The sequence below is a fragment of the Equus quagga genome, chromosome 8 (assembly GCF_021613505.1).
Source record: "Equus quagga isolate Etosha38 chromosome 8, UCLA_HA_Equagga_1.0, whole genome shotgun sequence".
Classification (NCBI taxonomy): Eukaryota; Metazoa; Chordata; class Mammalia; order Perissodactyla; family Equidae; genus Equus; species Equus quagga.
Genome location: NC_060274.1, coordinates 40,291,447 through 40,304,478, shown reverse-complemented (window position 1 = coordinate 40,304,478; position 13,032 = coordinate 40,291,447). Strand labels below are relative to the sequence as shown.

At 39.7% G+C, this 13,032-nt stretch overlaps 1 long non-coding RNA gene across 1 annotated transcript; it reads left to right on the top strand.

Annotated features, from left to right (window-relative positions):
• The first annotated feature begins 3,455 nt into the window (after window positions 1-3,455).
• On the top strand, window positions 3,456-11,920 carry LOC124244017 (uncharacterized). Its single transcript, XR_006889834.1, has 3 exons — window positions 3,456-3,535; window positions 9,779-9,983; window positions 11,183-11,920. It is a non-coding gene; the product is annotated as an uncharacterized LOC124244017 (long non-coding RNA).
• Window positions 11,921-13,032: the final 1,112 nt, after the last annotated feature.

Sequence of the window (13,032 nt, the reverse complement as noted above, 5' to 3'; positions counted from 1 at the left end):
ACTCCTTTATTCAGCTGTCTGCTTAATATCTCCTCTTGGATATCTGCAATACATGTCAGTATTCACAGGTTCACATCTATGCCCCTGATCTTTTCCCCAAAACTTATAATTCTCATACCATTGGCAACTCCATCCTTCCAGTTGTTTATGCCAAAAACCTTGGTGTTATCCTTGACTCATTTTTCTCTCACATCCCACATCCATGAGTCAGGAAATTCTGTTGGCTGGACCTTCCTAGAATTTCTAGAGTCTGATTACTTCTTACCCATACCTCCATCATCTCTCGCCTGAGTCACTGAAGCAGTCTCCTCCCTGGTCTTCCTGCTGTTTATCCCCATGCAGTAGCCAGAGTGACTTCGAAAAAATTGAAAGATCGTGTGCCTGCTCTGCTCAAACCTTCCTATAGTTTCCATTTAATTCAGAGTAAAATTCAAAGCCCTTACAAGGCCCTTCATGATCTGCTCTTCCAATACTCCCGCAACCTCATCTATTACTATTCTCCCCTTGGCTCACTCTGATCCCGTCACTCTGGCCTTCTTGCTATTCCTCAAACAATGCAGGAAGTCTTCTCCTGTAGGGCCTTTGCACTGGCTGGTCCCTCTCTGGAATGCATGTCTAATTTCCACTCTTCCTGATCTTTGCTCAAATTCCACCTCAATGAGAACTACTCTGACCACTCCATTCAAAATTACCACCTGCCCTGCTCCTGACTTCCTTAGTTTGCTCTATTTCTTTCCATAGCACTTGTCACCTTCTAATACACTCTATTATTTATTTATTTATTATGCTTGTTGTTGATAATCCGTCTCTTCCATCCACCTGCCCCTACCCCTCCCTACTCCTGCCTCTTGGGCCATGAGATCGCCTTTCTTGAAAAAATAACTGCCACAAAAGGGATGTCATATTTTCACTGGCAAGGCCTCAACCACAATTCAAACCCTTGGGTCTAAATGTGAGATCACTTCAAACAAACCACATGGAGAAGAGGTAGTTCCCCGAAATGAAATGCTGGATTCTTTTACTAGGAGAAGAGATGCTGGCTAGGCAAAACCCACAGATGTTCACTTGCTGAATCAGACTAGCATACCCAGAGGAACTTTGGGAAAGCCTGTGAGCGGGGCCACACATGTCCTTGAGTGTAGAGTGTAAGGATGGAGCTGCCAACACTCTAACTTTCTTGTAATGATGTGTTATGAATGTGTTAGTTTATATATCTTAATCCTTGTGAAGATTGATTTTATGCTCAGTCTCCACTCCTTTTTTGTGTAAGATCTTCCCGTTGTACAAAGTAGTAACTCTCTCTAAACCAAAGGACCTTGTGGTAGGTTGAGGGGCAGTAACAGGCTGCCTTAGGCCACAAGTAACAGAAAACCCCCACTCAAACAGCATTAAACAATAAGGAAGTATGTTAGGCTCCAGCTCCATGTCTCTGTCGTTCTCTTTGCTCTTTTTTTTTTCTTTTATGAGTAATAGATTTTGTATAGATTTTGATTAAGACAACAGGATACACTAGATGTGAAATTCTAGGATCAGATCTCCAAGGATATAAGAAGGCATCACAGTAGAGACAGGATTTGGTGATGAAATCTTTGATGAATTCTTGCTGTGCTGTGAGTTCTTCTCCTCCCCATCGGAGCGAAGCTCCAGCCTATTTCCCTCACGTCATGCCTACAGGCTTCCAGAAGACTAGTTGAGGAACTTGGTAAGAGTCAGTACACTTGGGAGACTCTCTGGGCTGTCATCTGCCTCCCACCTGGGAGAGACAGGCTGCAGACAGCTAGGGTGGCAGAGCCAGCAGCGTGCTGCTGTGCTGGAGTCGGTCAGCACACAATGAAGGAGTCGTCACAGGACGCATTTGTGTTTCCAATGGATCAGGTGATGCATTTGTGCTTCCAATGGATCAGGTGTAGGCCATGCAGGAGAGAGAGTCCCCTTGGGTCCAGTCCATAAAGCTGCCTGGGAGGGCAGAGGAATCCCCTCAGCAAGAAGCTGGAGGTTAATGTCAGATTTGCAGGGGCTGTGGAAGGGGTCACAGTACGTCTGCTCAGGGCAGGAGAATTGCTGGAGAGAGGTCCTCAGTGCTGGTCATCTCCAAAGAGTTTATGAAAATCCCAGTCAAAAATTAAGATAATGTATGTACATGTCAAAATGTTATAATAGGAACTGTTCAGTTAGGCTCCATTTACTACCCCTTGCCAGATGGAACCCTTTCAGGATCTCCCTCTTTCCCAGAATCAGCAAGTTGAGTATAAATTCATTTTGCTCCATTGCAGATAGTTTGCAAGTGAGAGGTATTTTTTTATTTGCATTTTATTCCATCCTAATGTCAAAATCTGTATGATTTTAAAACTCAGAGATGCTGAAGCCTACTTCTGGTCCCTTACTGGAAATGCAGAATCACTGAGCTGATTGGAGCTGTTAAAGATTTGGGAAACCTCTATTTAAACCACTGAGTTTTCTATTTCCCTATGCCTTTCCCAATACAAAGGTTCCTATAGCCTTAGCCTCACCTGTGATAAGTTCACTTTAGAGCCGATCAAAGCACGTTCAGTTACCTCATTTGTATAAAACTGGTATAATAATACCTATGACACACAAGTATTGTGAAATTAAATGATATATTGTATGTAAAGTGTCTAGCAGTATTACATAGTTTTCTGTTGAAAGTGGGAGAAAACTCCATCTACCATGGCTTAAAACAAAAAGGGCATGTATTGGCTTGTGACAATAACAAAATTCTAAAGGTAGTATTTTAGCATTGGTTCCAGGCACAGCTGGACTCACATCTGCAAATTAAGTTCCAGAACCTGGTTTCTCTGTCTACCTCTGTCAGCTAGTCCTTGTTGGCTCAGTCCCTGGACAGAATCTCTCTGATGGCCACAAGAGGCATTTTTTCATATCCTCCCAAGTTCAAGACCAGTGGTAAACAGTATCTTGCTTTACTCTCAGAGCCCCATAAAGTCCTTGATTCTAAGTAGATTACACACCCTTCTCTGGGTCCGTCACAAACGCAGAGGATTGCCGTGATTTGATCTGGGAGGACTAGGACCTATGCTCCAGACAAAGCATGTGGACTGAGTAGGAGGAGGCAGTTGTCTTGAGAGATACTGGAACAGTATCAAGAGGAGGAGGAGTGGATCGGGGGTAGGTAGAAACACTAAATGTTCATGCACCAGCTCTGAGGACAACGCCTGCTAAGAAATCAGTATTAGCTACCTCCTTTCAGTGTCTTGTACCTCCAACTCCTAACTCGGACTTCCTTTTGGCTCTAGTGAGAGTGCTGACTTCATTAGGGCAGATGCTCCTGGCATCCGCCAGCTCTACTCTTCCCTCTGCTTTTAAATTCTTGGCTATGAACCCAACCAATCTGCCAGACCCGTGTGTGGCAAATCTCTGCTGGCCCAGTTCTTCTGCTCTCCAACTACCTGGCAATATGCTTAGTCATTAAGATCGTCATCAGTTTGTCACTCCCAGCCAGTTCACTCCTCCTTCAAGTTTCAAGGTTGCCCCCTCAATTCTGGGACCTCAGGACGTGGTAAAGTATTAAACTCTTCGTGATTTTCATGACTTTGTACATTTAGGCTTGTCCTTACTCGTTGTCTTTCCAAATTCAAATCTTAATTGTGATTTAAGCCATGTATGGAAATGTATCCATCTCCTATCACTTGCATTGGAAAACTGGACTTTACTACTTTTTTACTTTTTTCTTTTATTTTTGGTGAGGAAGATTGGCCCTGAGCTAACATCTGTGCCAGTCTTCCTCTATTTTGTATGTGGGACGCTGCCACAGCATGGCCTGATGAGCAGCGTGTAAGTCTGTGCCTGGGATCCAAACCTGCAAACCCTGGGCTGTGGAAGCAGAATGTGTGAACTTAACCACTATAGTGGGCTGGCCCCTGCATCTCATTTTCTTGTTGTGAAAAAACTGGTTCCCCACAACACCAACGTACTTGCTTATTTGATTTTATTCTAAAACACACACATAGACATTAAATATTATATATATAAATTATTGTAATAGCTTCAAAATAGCAATATTAGTACAAATACAAAGCTACTGAATTCAGTGTAGGACTTCTTTGCAGGTAATTTTTGTCTTCAGATGTACAGTCAAAATATAGTGCTTTAAAGTCAGGATAATTTTTCTCAAAGTGGTTATGCCACTAATTTTGTACAGTTAGGTTCATTTGTTGAATTTTTGCTTTGAATGAGTTTTCTTTTTAAAATTTAATTTTGATTTTTCATTATGTATAATATATACTTGTTTCCAAAATAAAAACTATAAAATCTGGTATACTACAACTAGAAGGACCCACAACTGAAAAAAATATATATACAACTATATACTGGGGGAATTTGGGGAGAAAAAGCAGAAAGAAAAAAAAAGAAGAAAATTGGCAACAGTTGTTAGCTCAGGTGCCAATCTTTACAATAAACAAATGAATAAATAAACAAATAAAATCTGGTATATTCAGATGCCTAGCTTTCATCCTTGTTTCCTTTCCTCGGTTCCTTCCCGACTTGCTTTAAAATGATTAGATTTTATCTATCTTTTCCCAAAATACATATTCATCTCTCTCTCCCCCTCCCCCATTTCCTATACAAAATTGAGCACATCATCCATAGTCTTTGACACTACATCCTGGAGATCACCCCATGGCCCAATGAAGAGATCTTCGTTATTTCTTTTTACAGCTGCACAGAACTCCATTGAATAGATGTATCATAATTTATTTGACTAGTCTCCAGTTAATAAGATATTTGAGTAAGACCCAGTCTTCCACTAATACAAATAGTGCTAAAATAAGTAGCTTTGTGCATATTTCATTTCATATTTTTAAATTTTTTAATGGCAGTGTCATCTTCTGTCAAGGATATGCTAGGTCAACAATTATTTTTTTACTATTGGATATTTTGACAATTTTCTAGTTATTATAAAGAATGTGACAGTCAACATCTCTATGGATAATTTTATCTCAGTCTCTCTGATTATTTCTCTTTTAATCTATAGATTATATAAACCATTTTATTATCATGATGAACATCGAAAATATTATGCTAAGTGAAAGAAGCCAGTCACAAAGATCACATGTTGTATGATTCTGGTATGAAATGGCTGGAATAGACACAACTACAGAGACAGAAAGTAGATTATTGGTTGCCTAGGGCTGGGAGAGTGGCTGGGGATACTGGGAAGTCACAGCCGAGGGGTATGGGGTTTCTTTTCGGGGTGATGAAAATGTTGTAAAATTGACTGTGGTCATGGTTGAACAATTCTGTGGATATACTAAAAGCCATTGAATTGTACATCTAAGTGGGTGAATTATAGTTAATTACATTTCAATAAAGCTGTTAAAAATAGGATTTTATTAATTATGCCTGCTGCTTTTCTATTCTCTACCTCATTCATTTCTGCTTTTATCTTCATTATTTCCTTCTTTTGCTTTCTTTTGGTTTGCTTTATTGTTTTCTTTTTTTAAGGAAGATTAGCCCTAAGCTAACATCTACTGCCAATCCTCCTCTTTTTGCTGAGGAAGATTGGCTCTGGGCTACCATCTGCGTCCATCTTCCTCTATTTTATGCATGGGACGCATACCACAGCATGGCTTGATAAGTGGTGCATAGGTCTGGGCCTGAGATCCCAACCGGCAAACCCCAGGGTGCCAAAGTGGAGTGCGTGAACTTAACCTCTGTGCCACTGGGCCGGCCCCCGCTTTATTGTTTTTTTTCATATTTTTTATCTGGGAATTTAATTCATTTATTTTAATTTTGATTAATAATAGTGTTTAGTGCAATGAACTTTCTTCTGATCCCTGCTTTACATGCATCCGTAGATTTCAGTATGTAGTGATTTCATTGTCATTTAAAAAAAATTCTATAAATTCAGTTTGTATTTCCTTTCAAAAGTGTTTCATAGGAAGTTTAAAATATGAATCTAAAGTGCCCGCTTAGGCAGCACATATACTAAAATATGAATCTAGAATTGTAGGTTGACGGTTTCTTCCCTTTCACCACATTAAAGATGTTTCATTTTCTTCTGGCCTCCATTGTTTATGAAGAGAAACCTGCCCTCCTTCTTACACTTGTGTTCTTTTCTTCATCTCTCCGCTTTTAAGATTTTTTCTCTTTGGGTTTTTAGCCCTTCTATTATAACGTGCCTAAGTGTGGTTTTCGGAAGGTCCTGGGGGATTGCTGAGCTTCCTGTATCTGTACATTACTGCTTTTGCTATTGTTTTTACTCAGATTCAGAAGGTTTTGGCTAATATTTCATTTTTTGGCTAATTTTGGAATATGAGATGTTTCTATCTATTTGTGGGCATGTCTTTTTAGTGTGCCTTTATTGTCTAGAGGGACGTTATTCTGCTCCTTACTCTCTTCTTCTCATAGTAACTTTGTGTGAGATTCAATTGTGCAATATATTTGCTTGCTCATGTTTCAGTGAGGCATTTCTCTACTAGTGGAGGAGATAAGGTACGCACTGTCCTCACTTCTCAGTTCTAGAGCTCCCTCTCCTGGTGTTTTCATAAAGTACTCCTCCTCCCGCAGTGATCCTACCTTGTTTCCTCACTGTTCCTGACCTGCTCAATTGGCTCTGCTCAATTCTCCTTCCAGCAGTTTCTCCTTATTGTGGGCTTTGTCCTCTAAGAAACCTTTGGTCCCCTAGAACTGAGAGTTCACAGGCTCAGACCGCGCCAGCCCTCCTGCTCTTACTTGCGACTTGGAGTCTGCAAAGCTCCACTCAGTTTTGGCTGTTCTCAGATTGGCCTTGTGAGCATTTCCGAGAATACCTATGGTAATGGGGGCTCTTGAGCTCCCACGGCTATCAGAAGACCCTCTGTCTCTTCTCTGCTCCCTCCTGCACAGCTGCTGACACCAGTGAGCTTTGTTACTGTTGACGTTTGATGCCTACCCACTCAAAATTGAGACTTTGCGGGAATACCCTGTCACCTACTTTGTTGTTGATGTTGTCTGTAGGTTTTCGACTTTCCTACCCTATTTCCTGTTTGTTTTTATGGGAGGCTTTAGAGAGATTAAAAACCATATGGTACCACTATCATTTTCCGAGAAGATATAAAGAGAAAAAACATATTATGAAAGTTTTTTTAAGTTGTCTTCATACTTGGAATATAGTTAAGAGAGAGGTTTAGAGCATCAACTTTACTCAGTCTTGAATTGAAACCCCAGTTCTGCTGTTTATGATGTGAACTTATGCAGCTCATTTATCCTTAGTCTGTTTTGTTCTCTGTAGGGGTGATGTCCAAAATTCTTAATAACTGATATAGTCCAGGTGCTGACTGAGCACAACAAACGCTATGAACAATCAAAACAGATGGCTTTGAATAACTGGTTCAGCTGGACCACTGTGAATTGGCTGAAGATCAACACTGCTCATCCCTAAAATGGACTTGTAAATATATATGGCTTGAAGTTTTGTGAGGAATAAATGCACTAAATGTTTGTAAAAGGTATTTCACAGAGCTTATGACATAGTAAGCACTTAATAAACACCATTTATTACTATTTATCAAAAGTTGAGAAGCACCAATATACTCTGTAAACTTTTTCTGGATGCTCTCTTGTCTCTCTTCGTCCTATCTGCTGTTGTCAATGAGCACTGCATTCTCTGAGATCTTGTAACACTTTGTTTAGATCACCAATACAGCATTTTATCACATTTTATGGTGTTTAGTGGTAGAGGATGGAGCGATGTTTTGAAATATCATGACAGCTTCTGTTGCTGGATCATAGGGATGGATGTTTGGTGGGTCTCAGAGATGGAACCTGGTTGTGCCTAAGGTGGTGGTTGTGGGGTTGCAGCCGCAGGGTCTTATGGCATCACCTATTTATCAACTAGTACAGAAGTATTTTGATATCTGGCAACCAATAGGGCTGCACTGGTGTGCTCTTGCTGAATTTAAGCTCTTAGCATAGGTTGCATCTTGCTTGCTTGGATAAGACTCCTTTGTGGCTGGGAACTTAGTCTGACCTGGATATGCAATCAATATTGATTTGTAATAAGGTTAAAAATATGCACACACATAAAAGCAGCAGTTAAAAGGGGCAGCAGTGGTGCAGGGGCAGATAACAATCTTAGAGAAGGAAGGAATACAGTATTTTCAGAAAAAGTTTCCACAATAAGGGGCTAGCCCCGTGGCTGAGTGGTTAAGTTCGCGTGCTCCACTTTGGCAGCCCAGGGGTTTGCTGGTTTGGATCCTGGGTGCAAACCTAGCACTGCTCATCAAGCCATGTTGAGGTGGCGTCCCACATAGTACAACCAGAAGTTTCTACAACTAGAATATACAACTATGTACTGGGGGGGCTTTGGGGTGAGAGAGGAGAAGAAGGGGGAAGAGCAGGGGAAATGAGGGGAGGGAGAGCAGGAGGAGTAGAAGAAGAAGAAAAGATTGGCAATAGATGTTAGCTCAGGTGCCAATCTTTACGGAAAAAAAAAAAAAAAGAAAAAGTTACCACAATAAATACCAGAGATGAGGAAGAATACCTGTGCCTTAGCAGTGGAAGAAAGGATCAACAAAGATACACTGAAAGTAAGTTTTTAAAGCAAAGACAAAAACCACTCCCACCTGATGGTCACAGTTGCTTTGTAAAGTGTTTGACAAAATCATCTTCCAGAGTAAGAGGGAAGAAGAATTGGACAATAGAAATTTAAAGACAGTTGGTTTGTAATTAACTTGGTATAAATTGTCTTGGAAAATCTGACTACTAAACGAAAAGATTCATGTGAAGTTTTAAAAGTCCAAGCTGAAGATGATACTAAGTTTCTCACAAAATAACACTGGGTATGATTAAAGCTATATATTTAAGGGAAAAGACAGCATGCTTGCCACAAAATTATAGAGATGGAGAAGAGATTAGTGGTCGCCAGGGGTTACAGAGAGGGTAGGGGGCAGGAAAGACAGGAATGACCCTGGCTATGAAAGGGGAGCACCAGGGATCCTCGTGATGCAATTGTCCTGTATCCTGACTGGGGTGGTGGTTACATGAATCTAACCATGTGATGAAATTGGACAGAACTTAATACATGCACACGAACACACACACACAAATGAGTGCATGGAAAACTGGTGAAATCTGCATAAGCTTGGTGGATTATACCAAGGTAAATTTCCTACTTTGATATTGTAGTATAGTTACAAAAAATGTTACCATTGGAGAAAACTGGGTGAAGGGATGCAGGACCTCCCTTTTTCAAACTTTCTGTGAATTTATAATTATTTCAAAATGAAAGTTTTAAAAAGACAGCATACTTGCAAATCTATGTAAAGTTTATATAATTTTAGAAATTAGCTGCTCCTTTTTTTTTTTTAGATTGGCACCTGAAATAACAACTATTGCCAATCTTTTTTTTCTTTCTGTTTTTCTTCCCCAATCCCCCCAGTACACAGTTGCACATATTTTAGTTGTGCATCCTTCTAGTTGTGGCATGTGAGATGCTGCCTCTGCATGGCCTGATGAGTGGTGCCATGTCCGTGCCCAGGATATCAACCAGCAAAACCCTGAACCGCCAAAGCGGAGCTCATGAAATTAACCACTCGGCCACGGGCCGGCCCCTGCTCCTTTTCTTAACTCTGCTTTGCCTCACAGTATTTCTTCAGGTGGAAATGTCCTCTCTTCTTTTGTCTAAATCCTGTCTTTTTAGCACATCTTCCAGGAAGCTTTACCTAATTTACTTTTTCCTTGTTCTTTTGTTGAGCAACTTGATAAATCTTATATATAACCTGACTCTCTCCAAATTTGTTTCTCTTCCCCTCCTAAGTAGACGGTGGTTGTTGGGTCACACAACCTGGAATGATGAAATCATTACTCCACCTGCCAGCAGCTCCCTTCAGCAACGGCCTCAGTTGGAGAGTGTGGTCTCACCCAGGGTCATGTTCTTTTGCTGGAGTGGCCCACATCCCATGACTGACCTCTGGCCTCATCTCAGGATATCTTGGAAAGTTCATCCCATCTTCAGAATTTTTAATGTTTGTACGATCTGTAGTAATGACTCTTCTTTCATTGCTGATATTGTTAATTCATGTTTTCTTTATTTCTTGATCAGTCTAGCTAGCAATTTATGGATTTTGTTGATATGTCAAAGATCTAGTCTTTGGTTTTGTAAATTTACTGTCTTTTATTTCATTGACTTCTGCTGTTATCTTTATTACATCCTTCCTTCTACTTTCCTTGCCGTTACTTGCTCTACTGTTTCTAGCCTCTTGAGGCGGAAATTTAGATCATGATTTACAACTTTCTTCTTTTTTAAAACAAGTATTTAAAGCTCTAAATTACCCCTTAAATACAACCAAATATTTAGAGGTTTTCCAGATATTTTTCTGTTATTTATTTATTTTTATTGAGGAAAATTAGCCCTGAGCTAACATCTGCTGCCAATCCTCCTCTTTTTGCTGAGGAAGACTGGTCCTGAGCCAACATCCATGCCCATCTTCCTCTACTTTATATGTGGGATGCTTACCACAGCACGGCCTGCCAAGTGTTGCCACGTCTGCACCTGGGCTCCGAACTGGCGGACCCCAGGCCACTGAAGCAGAACATGCGCACTCAACCACTGTGCCACCAGGCCAGCCCCTGTTATTTATTTCTAATTTAATTCCATTATTGTTAGAAAACATAATGCATGATATCAATCTTTTTTTTAAAGGTTGGCACCTGAGCTAACAACTGTTGCCAATCTTCTTTTTTTGTTTTTCTGCTTTTTCCTCTCAAAATACCCCCAGTACATAGTTGTATATTTTAGTTGTGGGTCCTTCTAGTTGTGCCATCTGGCACGCTGCCTCAACATGGCCTGATGAGCGGTGCCATGTCCATGCCCAGGATCCGAACCGGCGAAACCCTGGGCTGCCGAAGCAGAGCATGAGAACTTAGCCACTTGGCCACGAAGCTGGCCCCCTGATTTCAGACTTTTAAAAGATTGAGACTTGTTTCCTACCCTGACATATGGTCTATCTTGGTGAACAAATAATGTACATTTAAAAAGAATGTGTATTTTACAGGAGTTGAATGCAGTATTCTGTAAAATACCAATTAGGTCAAGGTGCTTGATAATGTTATTCAGATCTTTTATGACTTTACTAAATTTTTATGTAGAGCTTCTACTAATTGCCAAGAGGGGAGTGTTGAAAGATCCAATTATAATTGTGAATCTGTCTATTTCTCTTTTTAGATCTGCCAGTCTTGCCTGTGGTGGGCAGCACCTGATGTCTCTGCAGTTTTGCAGCCTTAGAGAGTTCAAAAGACCTGCTCCATATGTGTGCGTTTCAGGTGTCAGCCAGAAATATGGCAGTTTATACACAGAATTTGGTCTTTTTCCTCTCTAACTTCTCTCCTTTTGGGGATTTCCTTTCTTGGATTTTCTCCCACTTTCCAGCTATTCTAGTTGTCCCAAACTCTGTCTTCTGCTTTTTCAACCCAGTAAGTCTCAGGGCAACAACAGGTGCCCGCCCTCAAGCAAAAAGCCATAAAAGTGGGAAACTCACTGAATCCCATTTCTTTCTCACAAGCACTAACACCTCTCTAGTAAATGGCTTCTTTTGGTGTTCTCCCGTCTCTTCAGATATTTTTTCTATTTGGTCCAGAGTTTGCAGTTTTTCCCTGTAGGAGGGTTGGTCCAAAAGGAAATACCTGGTTATTGCTGGAAGCAGAACCCCTTATTTAACCCCTTATTGGTGTCCCCCACCTCTTTTTGATTGATCAGTTTAGCTAGAGATTTACCAATTTTATTAATCTTTTAAAAGAACAGCTTTTCTATTCATTCGATTTCCAAAATTATCTTTCTTTCCTTTTCTACTACTTTTGTTTTTCCCAATAATTTCTTAAAGTGGAAACTTAAATAATTTAGACTTTTCTTCCTTTCTAATATGAACATGTAAGGCTATAATTTTTCCCTCTAAGCACTGCTTTAACTGCATTCCACACCTTTCAATATGTGTTTTTATTTTTATTTAGTTCAAAATATTTTCAATTTCCCTTGCAATTTCTTCTTTGACCCATGGGTTATTTAGAAATGTGTTATTTAATTTCAAAATATTTAGAATTTTCCCAGATAGCTTTCTGTTACTTATTTCTAATTTAATTATATTGTGATAAGATAACATATTGTGTATGATTTCAACCTATTTAAATGTATTGAGATTAGTTTTGTGAACTAGCATAAAGCTGAATATTCTGTACACTTAAAAAAGGTACATTTTGCTTTTTACAGTGTGTTCTGTAAATATCGATAGGTCAAGTTGGTTGATAATGTTGTTCCAATCTTCTATCCACTTACTGATGTTTTTGTCTAGTTGTTCTAACAACTGCTGAGATGAATGTTAAAATCACCCACCACAATTGCTGAGTTTTCTAATTCTCCTTTCAGTTTTTGTTTCATGTATATTGAACCTCTGCTATAAGTTGCATACAAATTTAGGATGGTTATATCTTCTTGATGACCTAACCTCTTTATCATTATAACTGTCCCTATTTTTTACAACCAGCATATTTGAACAGATACAATTTCCTATAACAAAACTATAGTAGATCCATGAAATTTCTTATGACAAACATAGAGCAAGCATAGACTTTGGATTAAAGATGACATTTTGTAAGAGATAATAAAAAGCATTCCCAGGGTAAAAAATCAGGATATCACAGAGGAATTTCTTGTAAACAAACTAGTCAGGACTCAATTTCATGATGATAGCATATAAGTAAGAAAGAACATTCACCCCAACCTAGTTAATTTTATTAGTGTCCTTGAGGCAAATATTGTCTGGTTTGCGTTTACTTTTATGACAAGATGTAATGGCATGCTCAATGCTTTGTTTTCTTAAAGGCTCTGTGTTCAATTCTTCCCTATTCTCTCAATAGCTGGATACGTCCTTAACATGATGATAGATATCTACCTCAGTCCCCTAAAGTAGCAGCATGCTTAATGGGAAAATTCTAGAGATATCCCATTAAAGACAGGAATAAGACAAGGAAGCCCACTGTCTTCACTATTATTAAATATTTTTACTGAAAATACTAGAAATG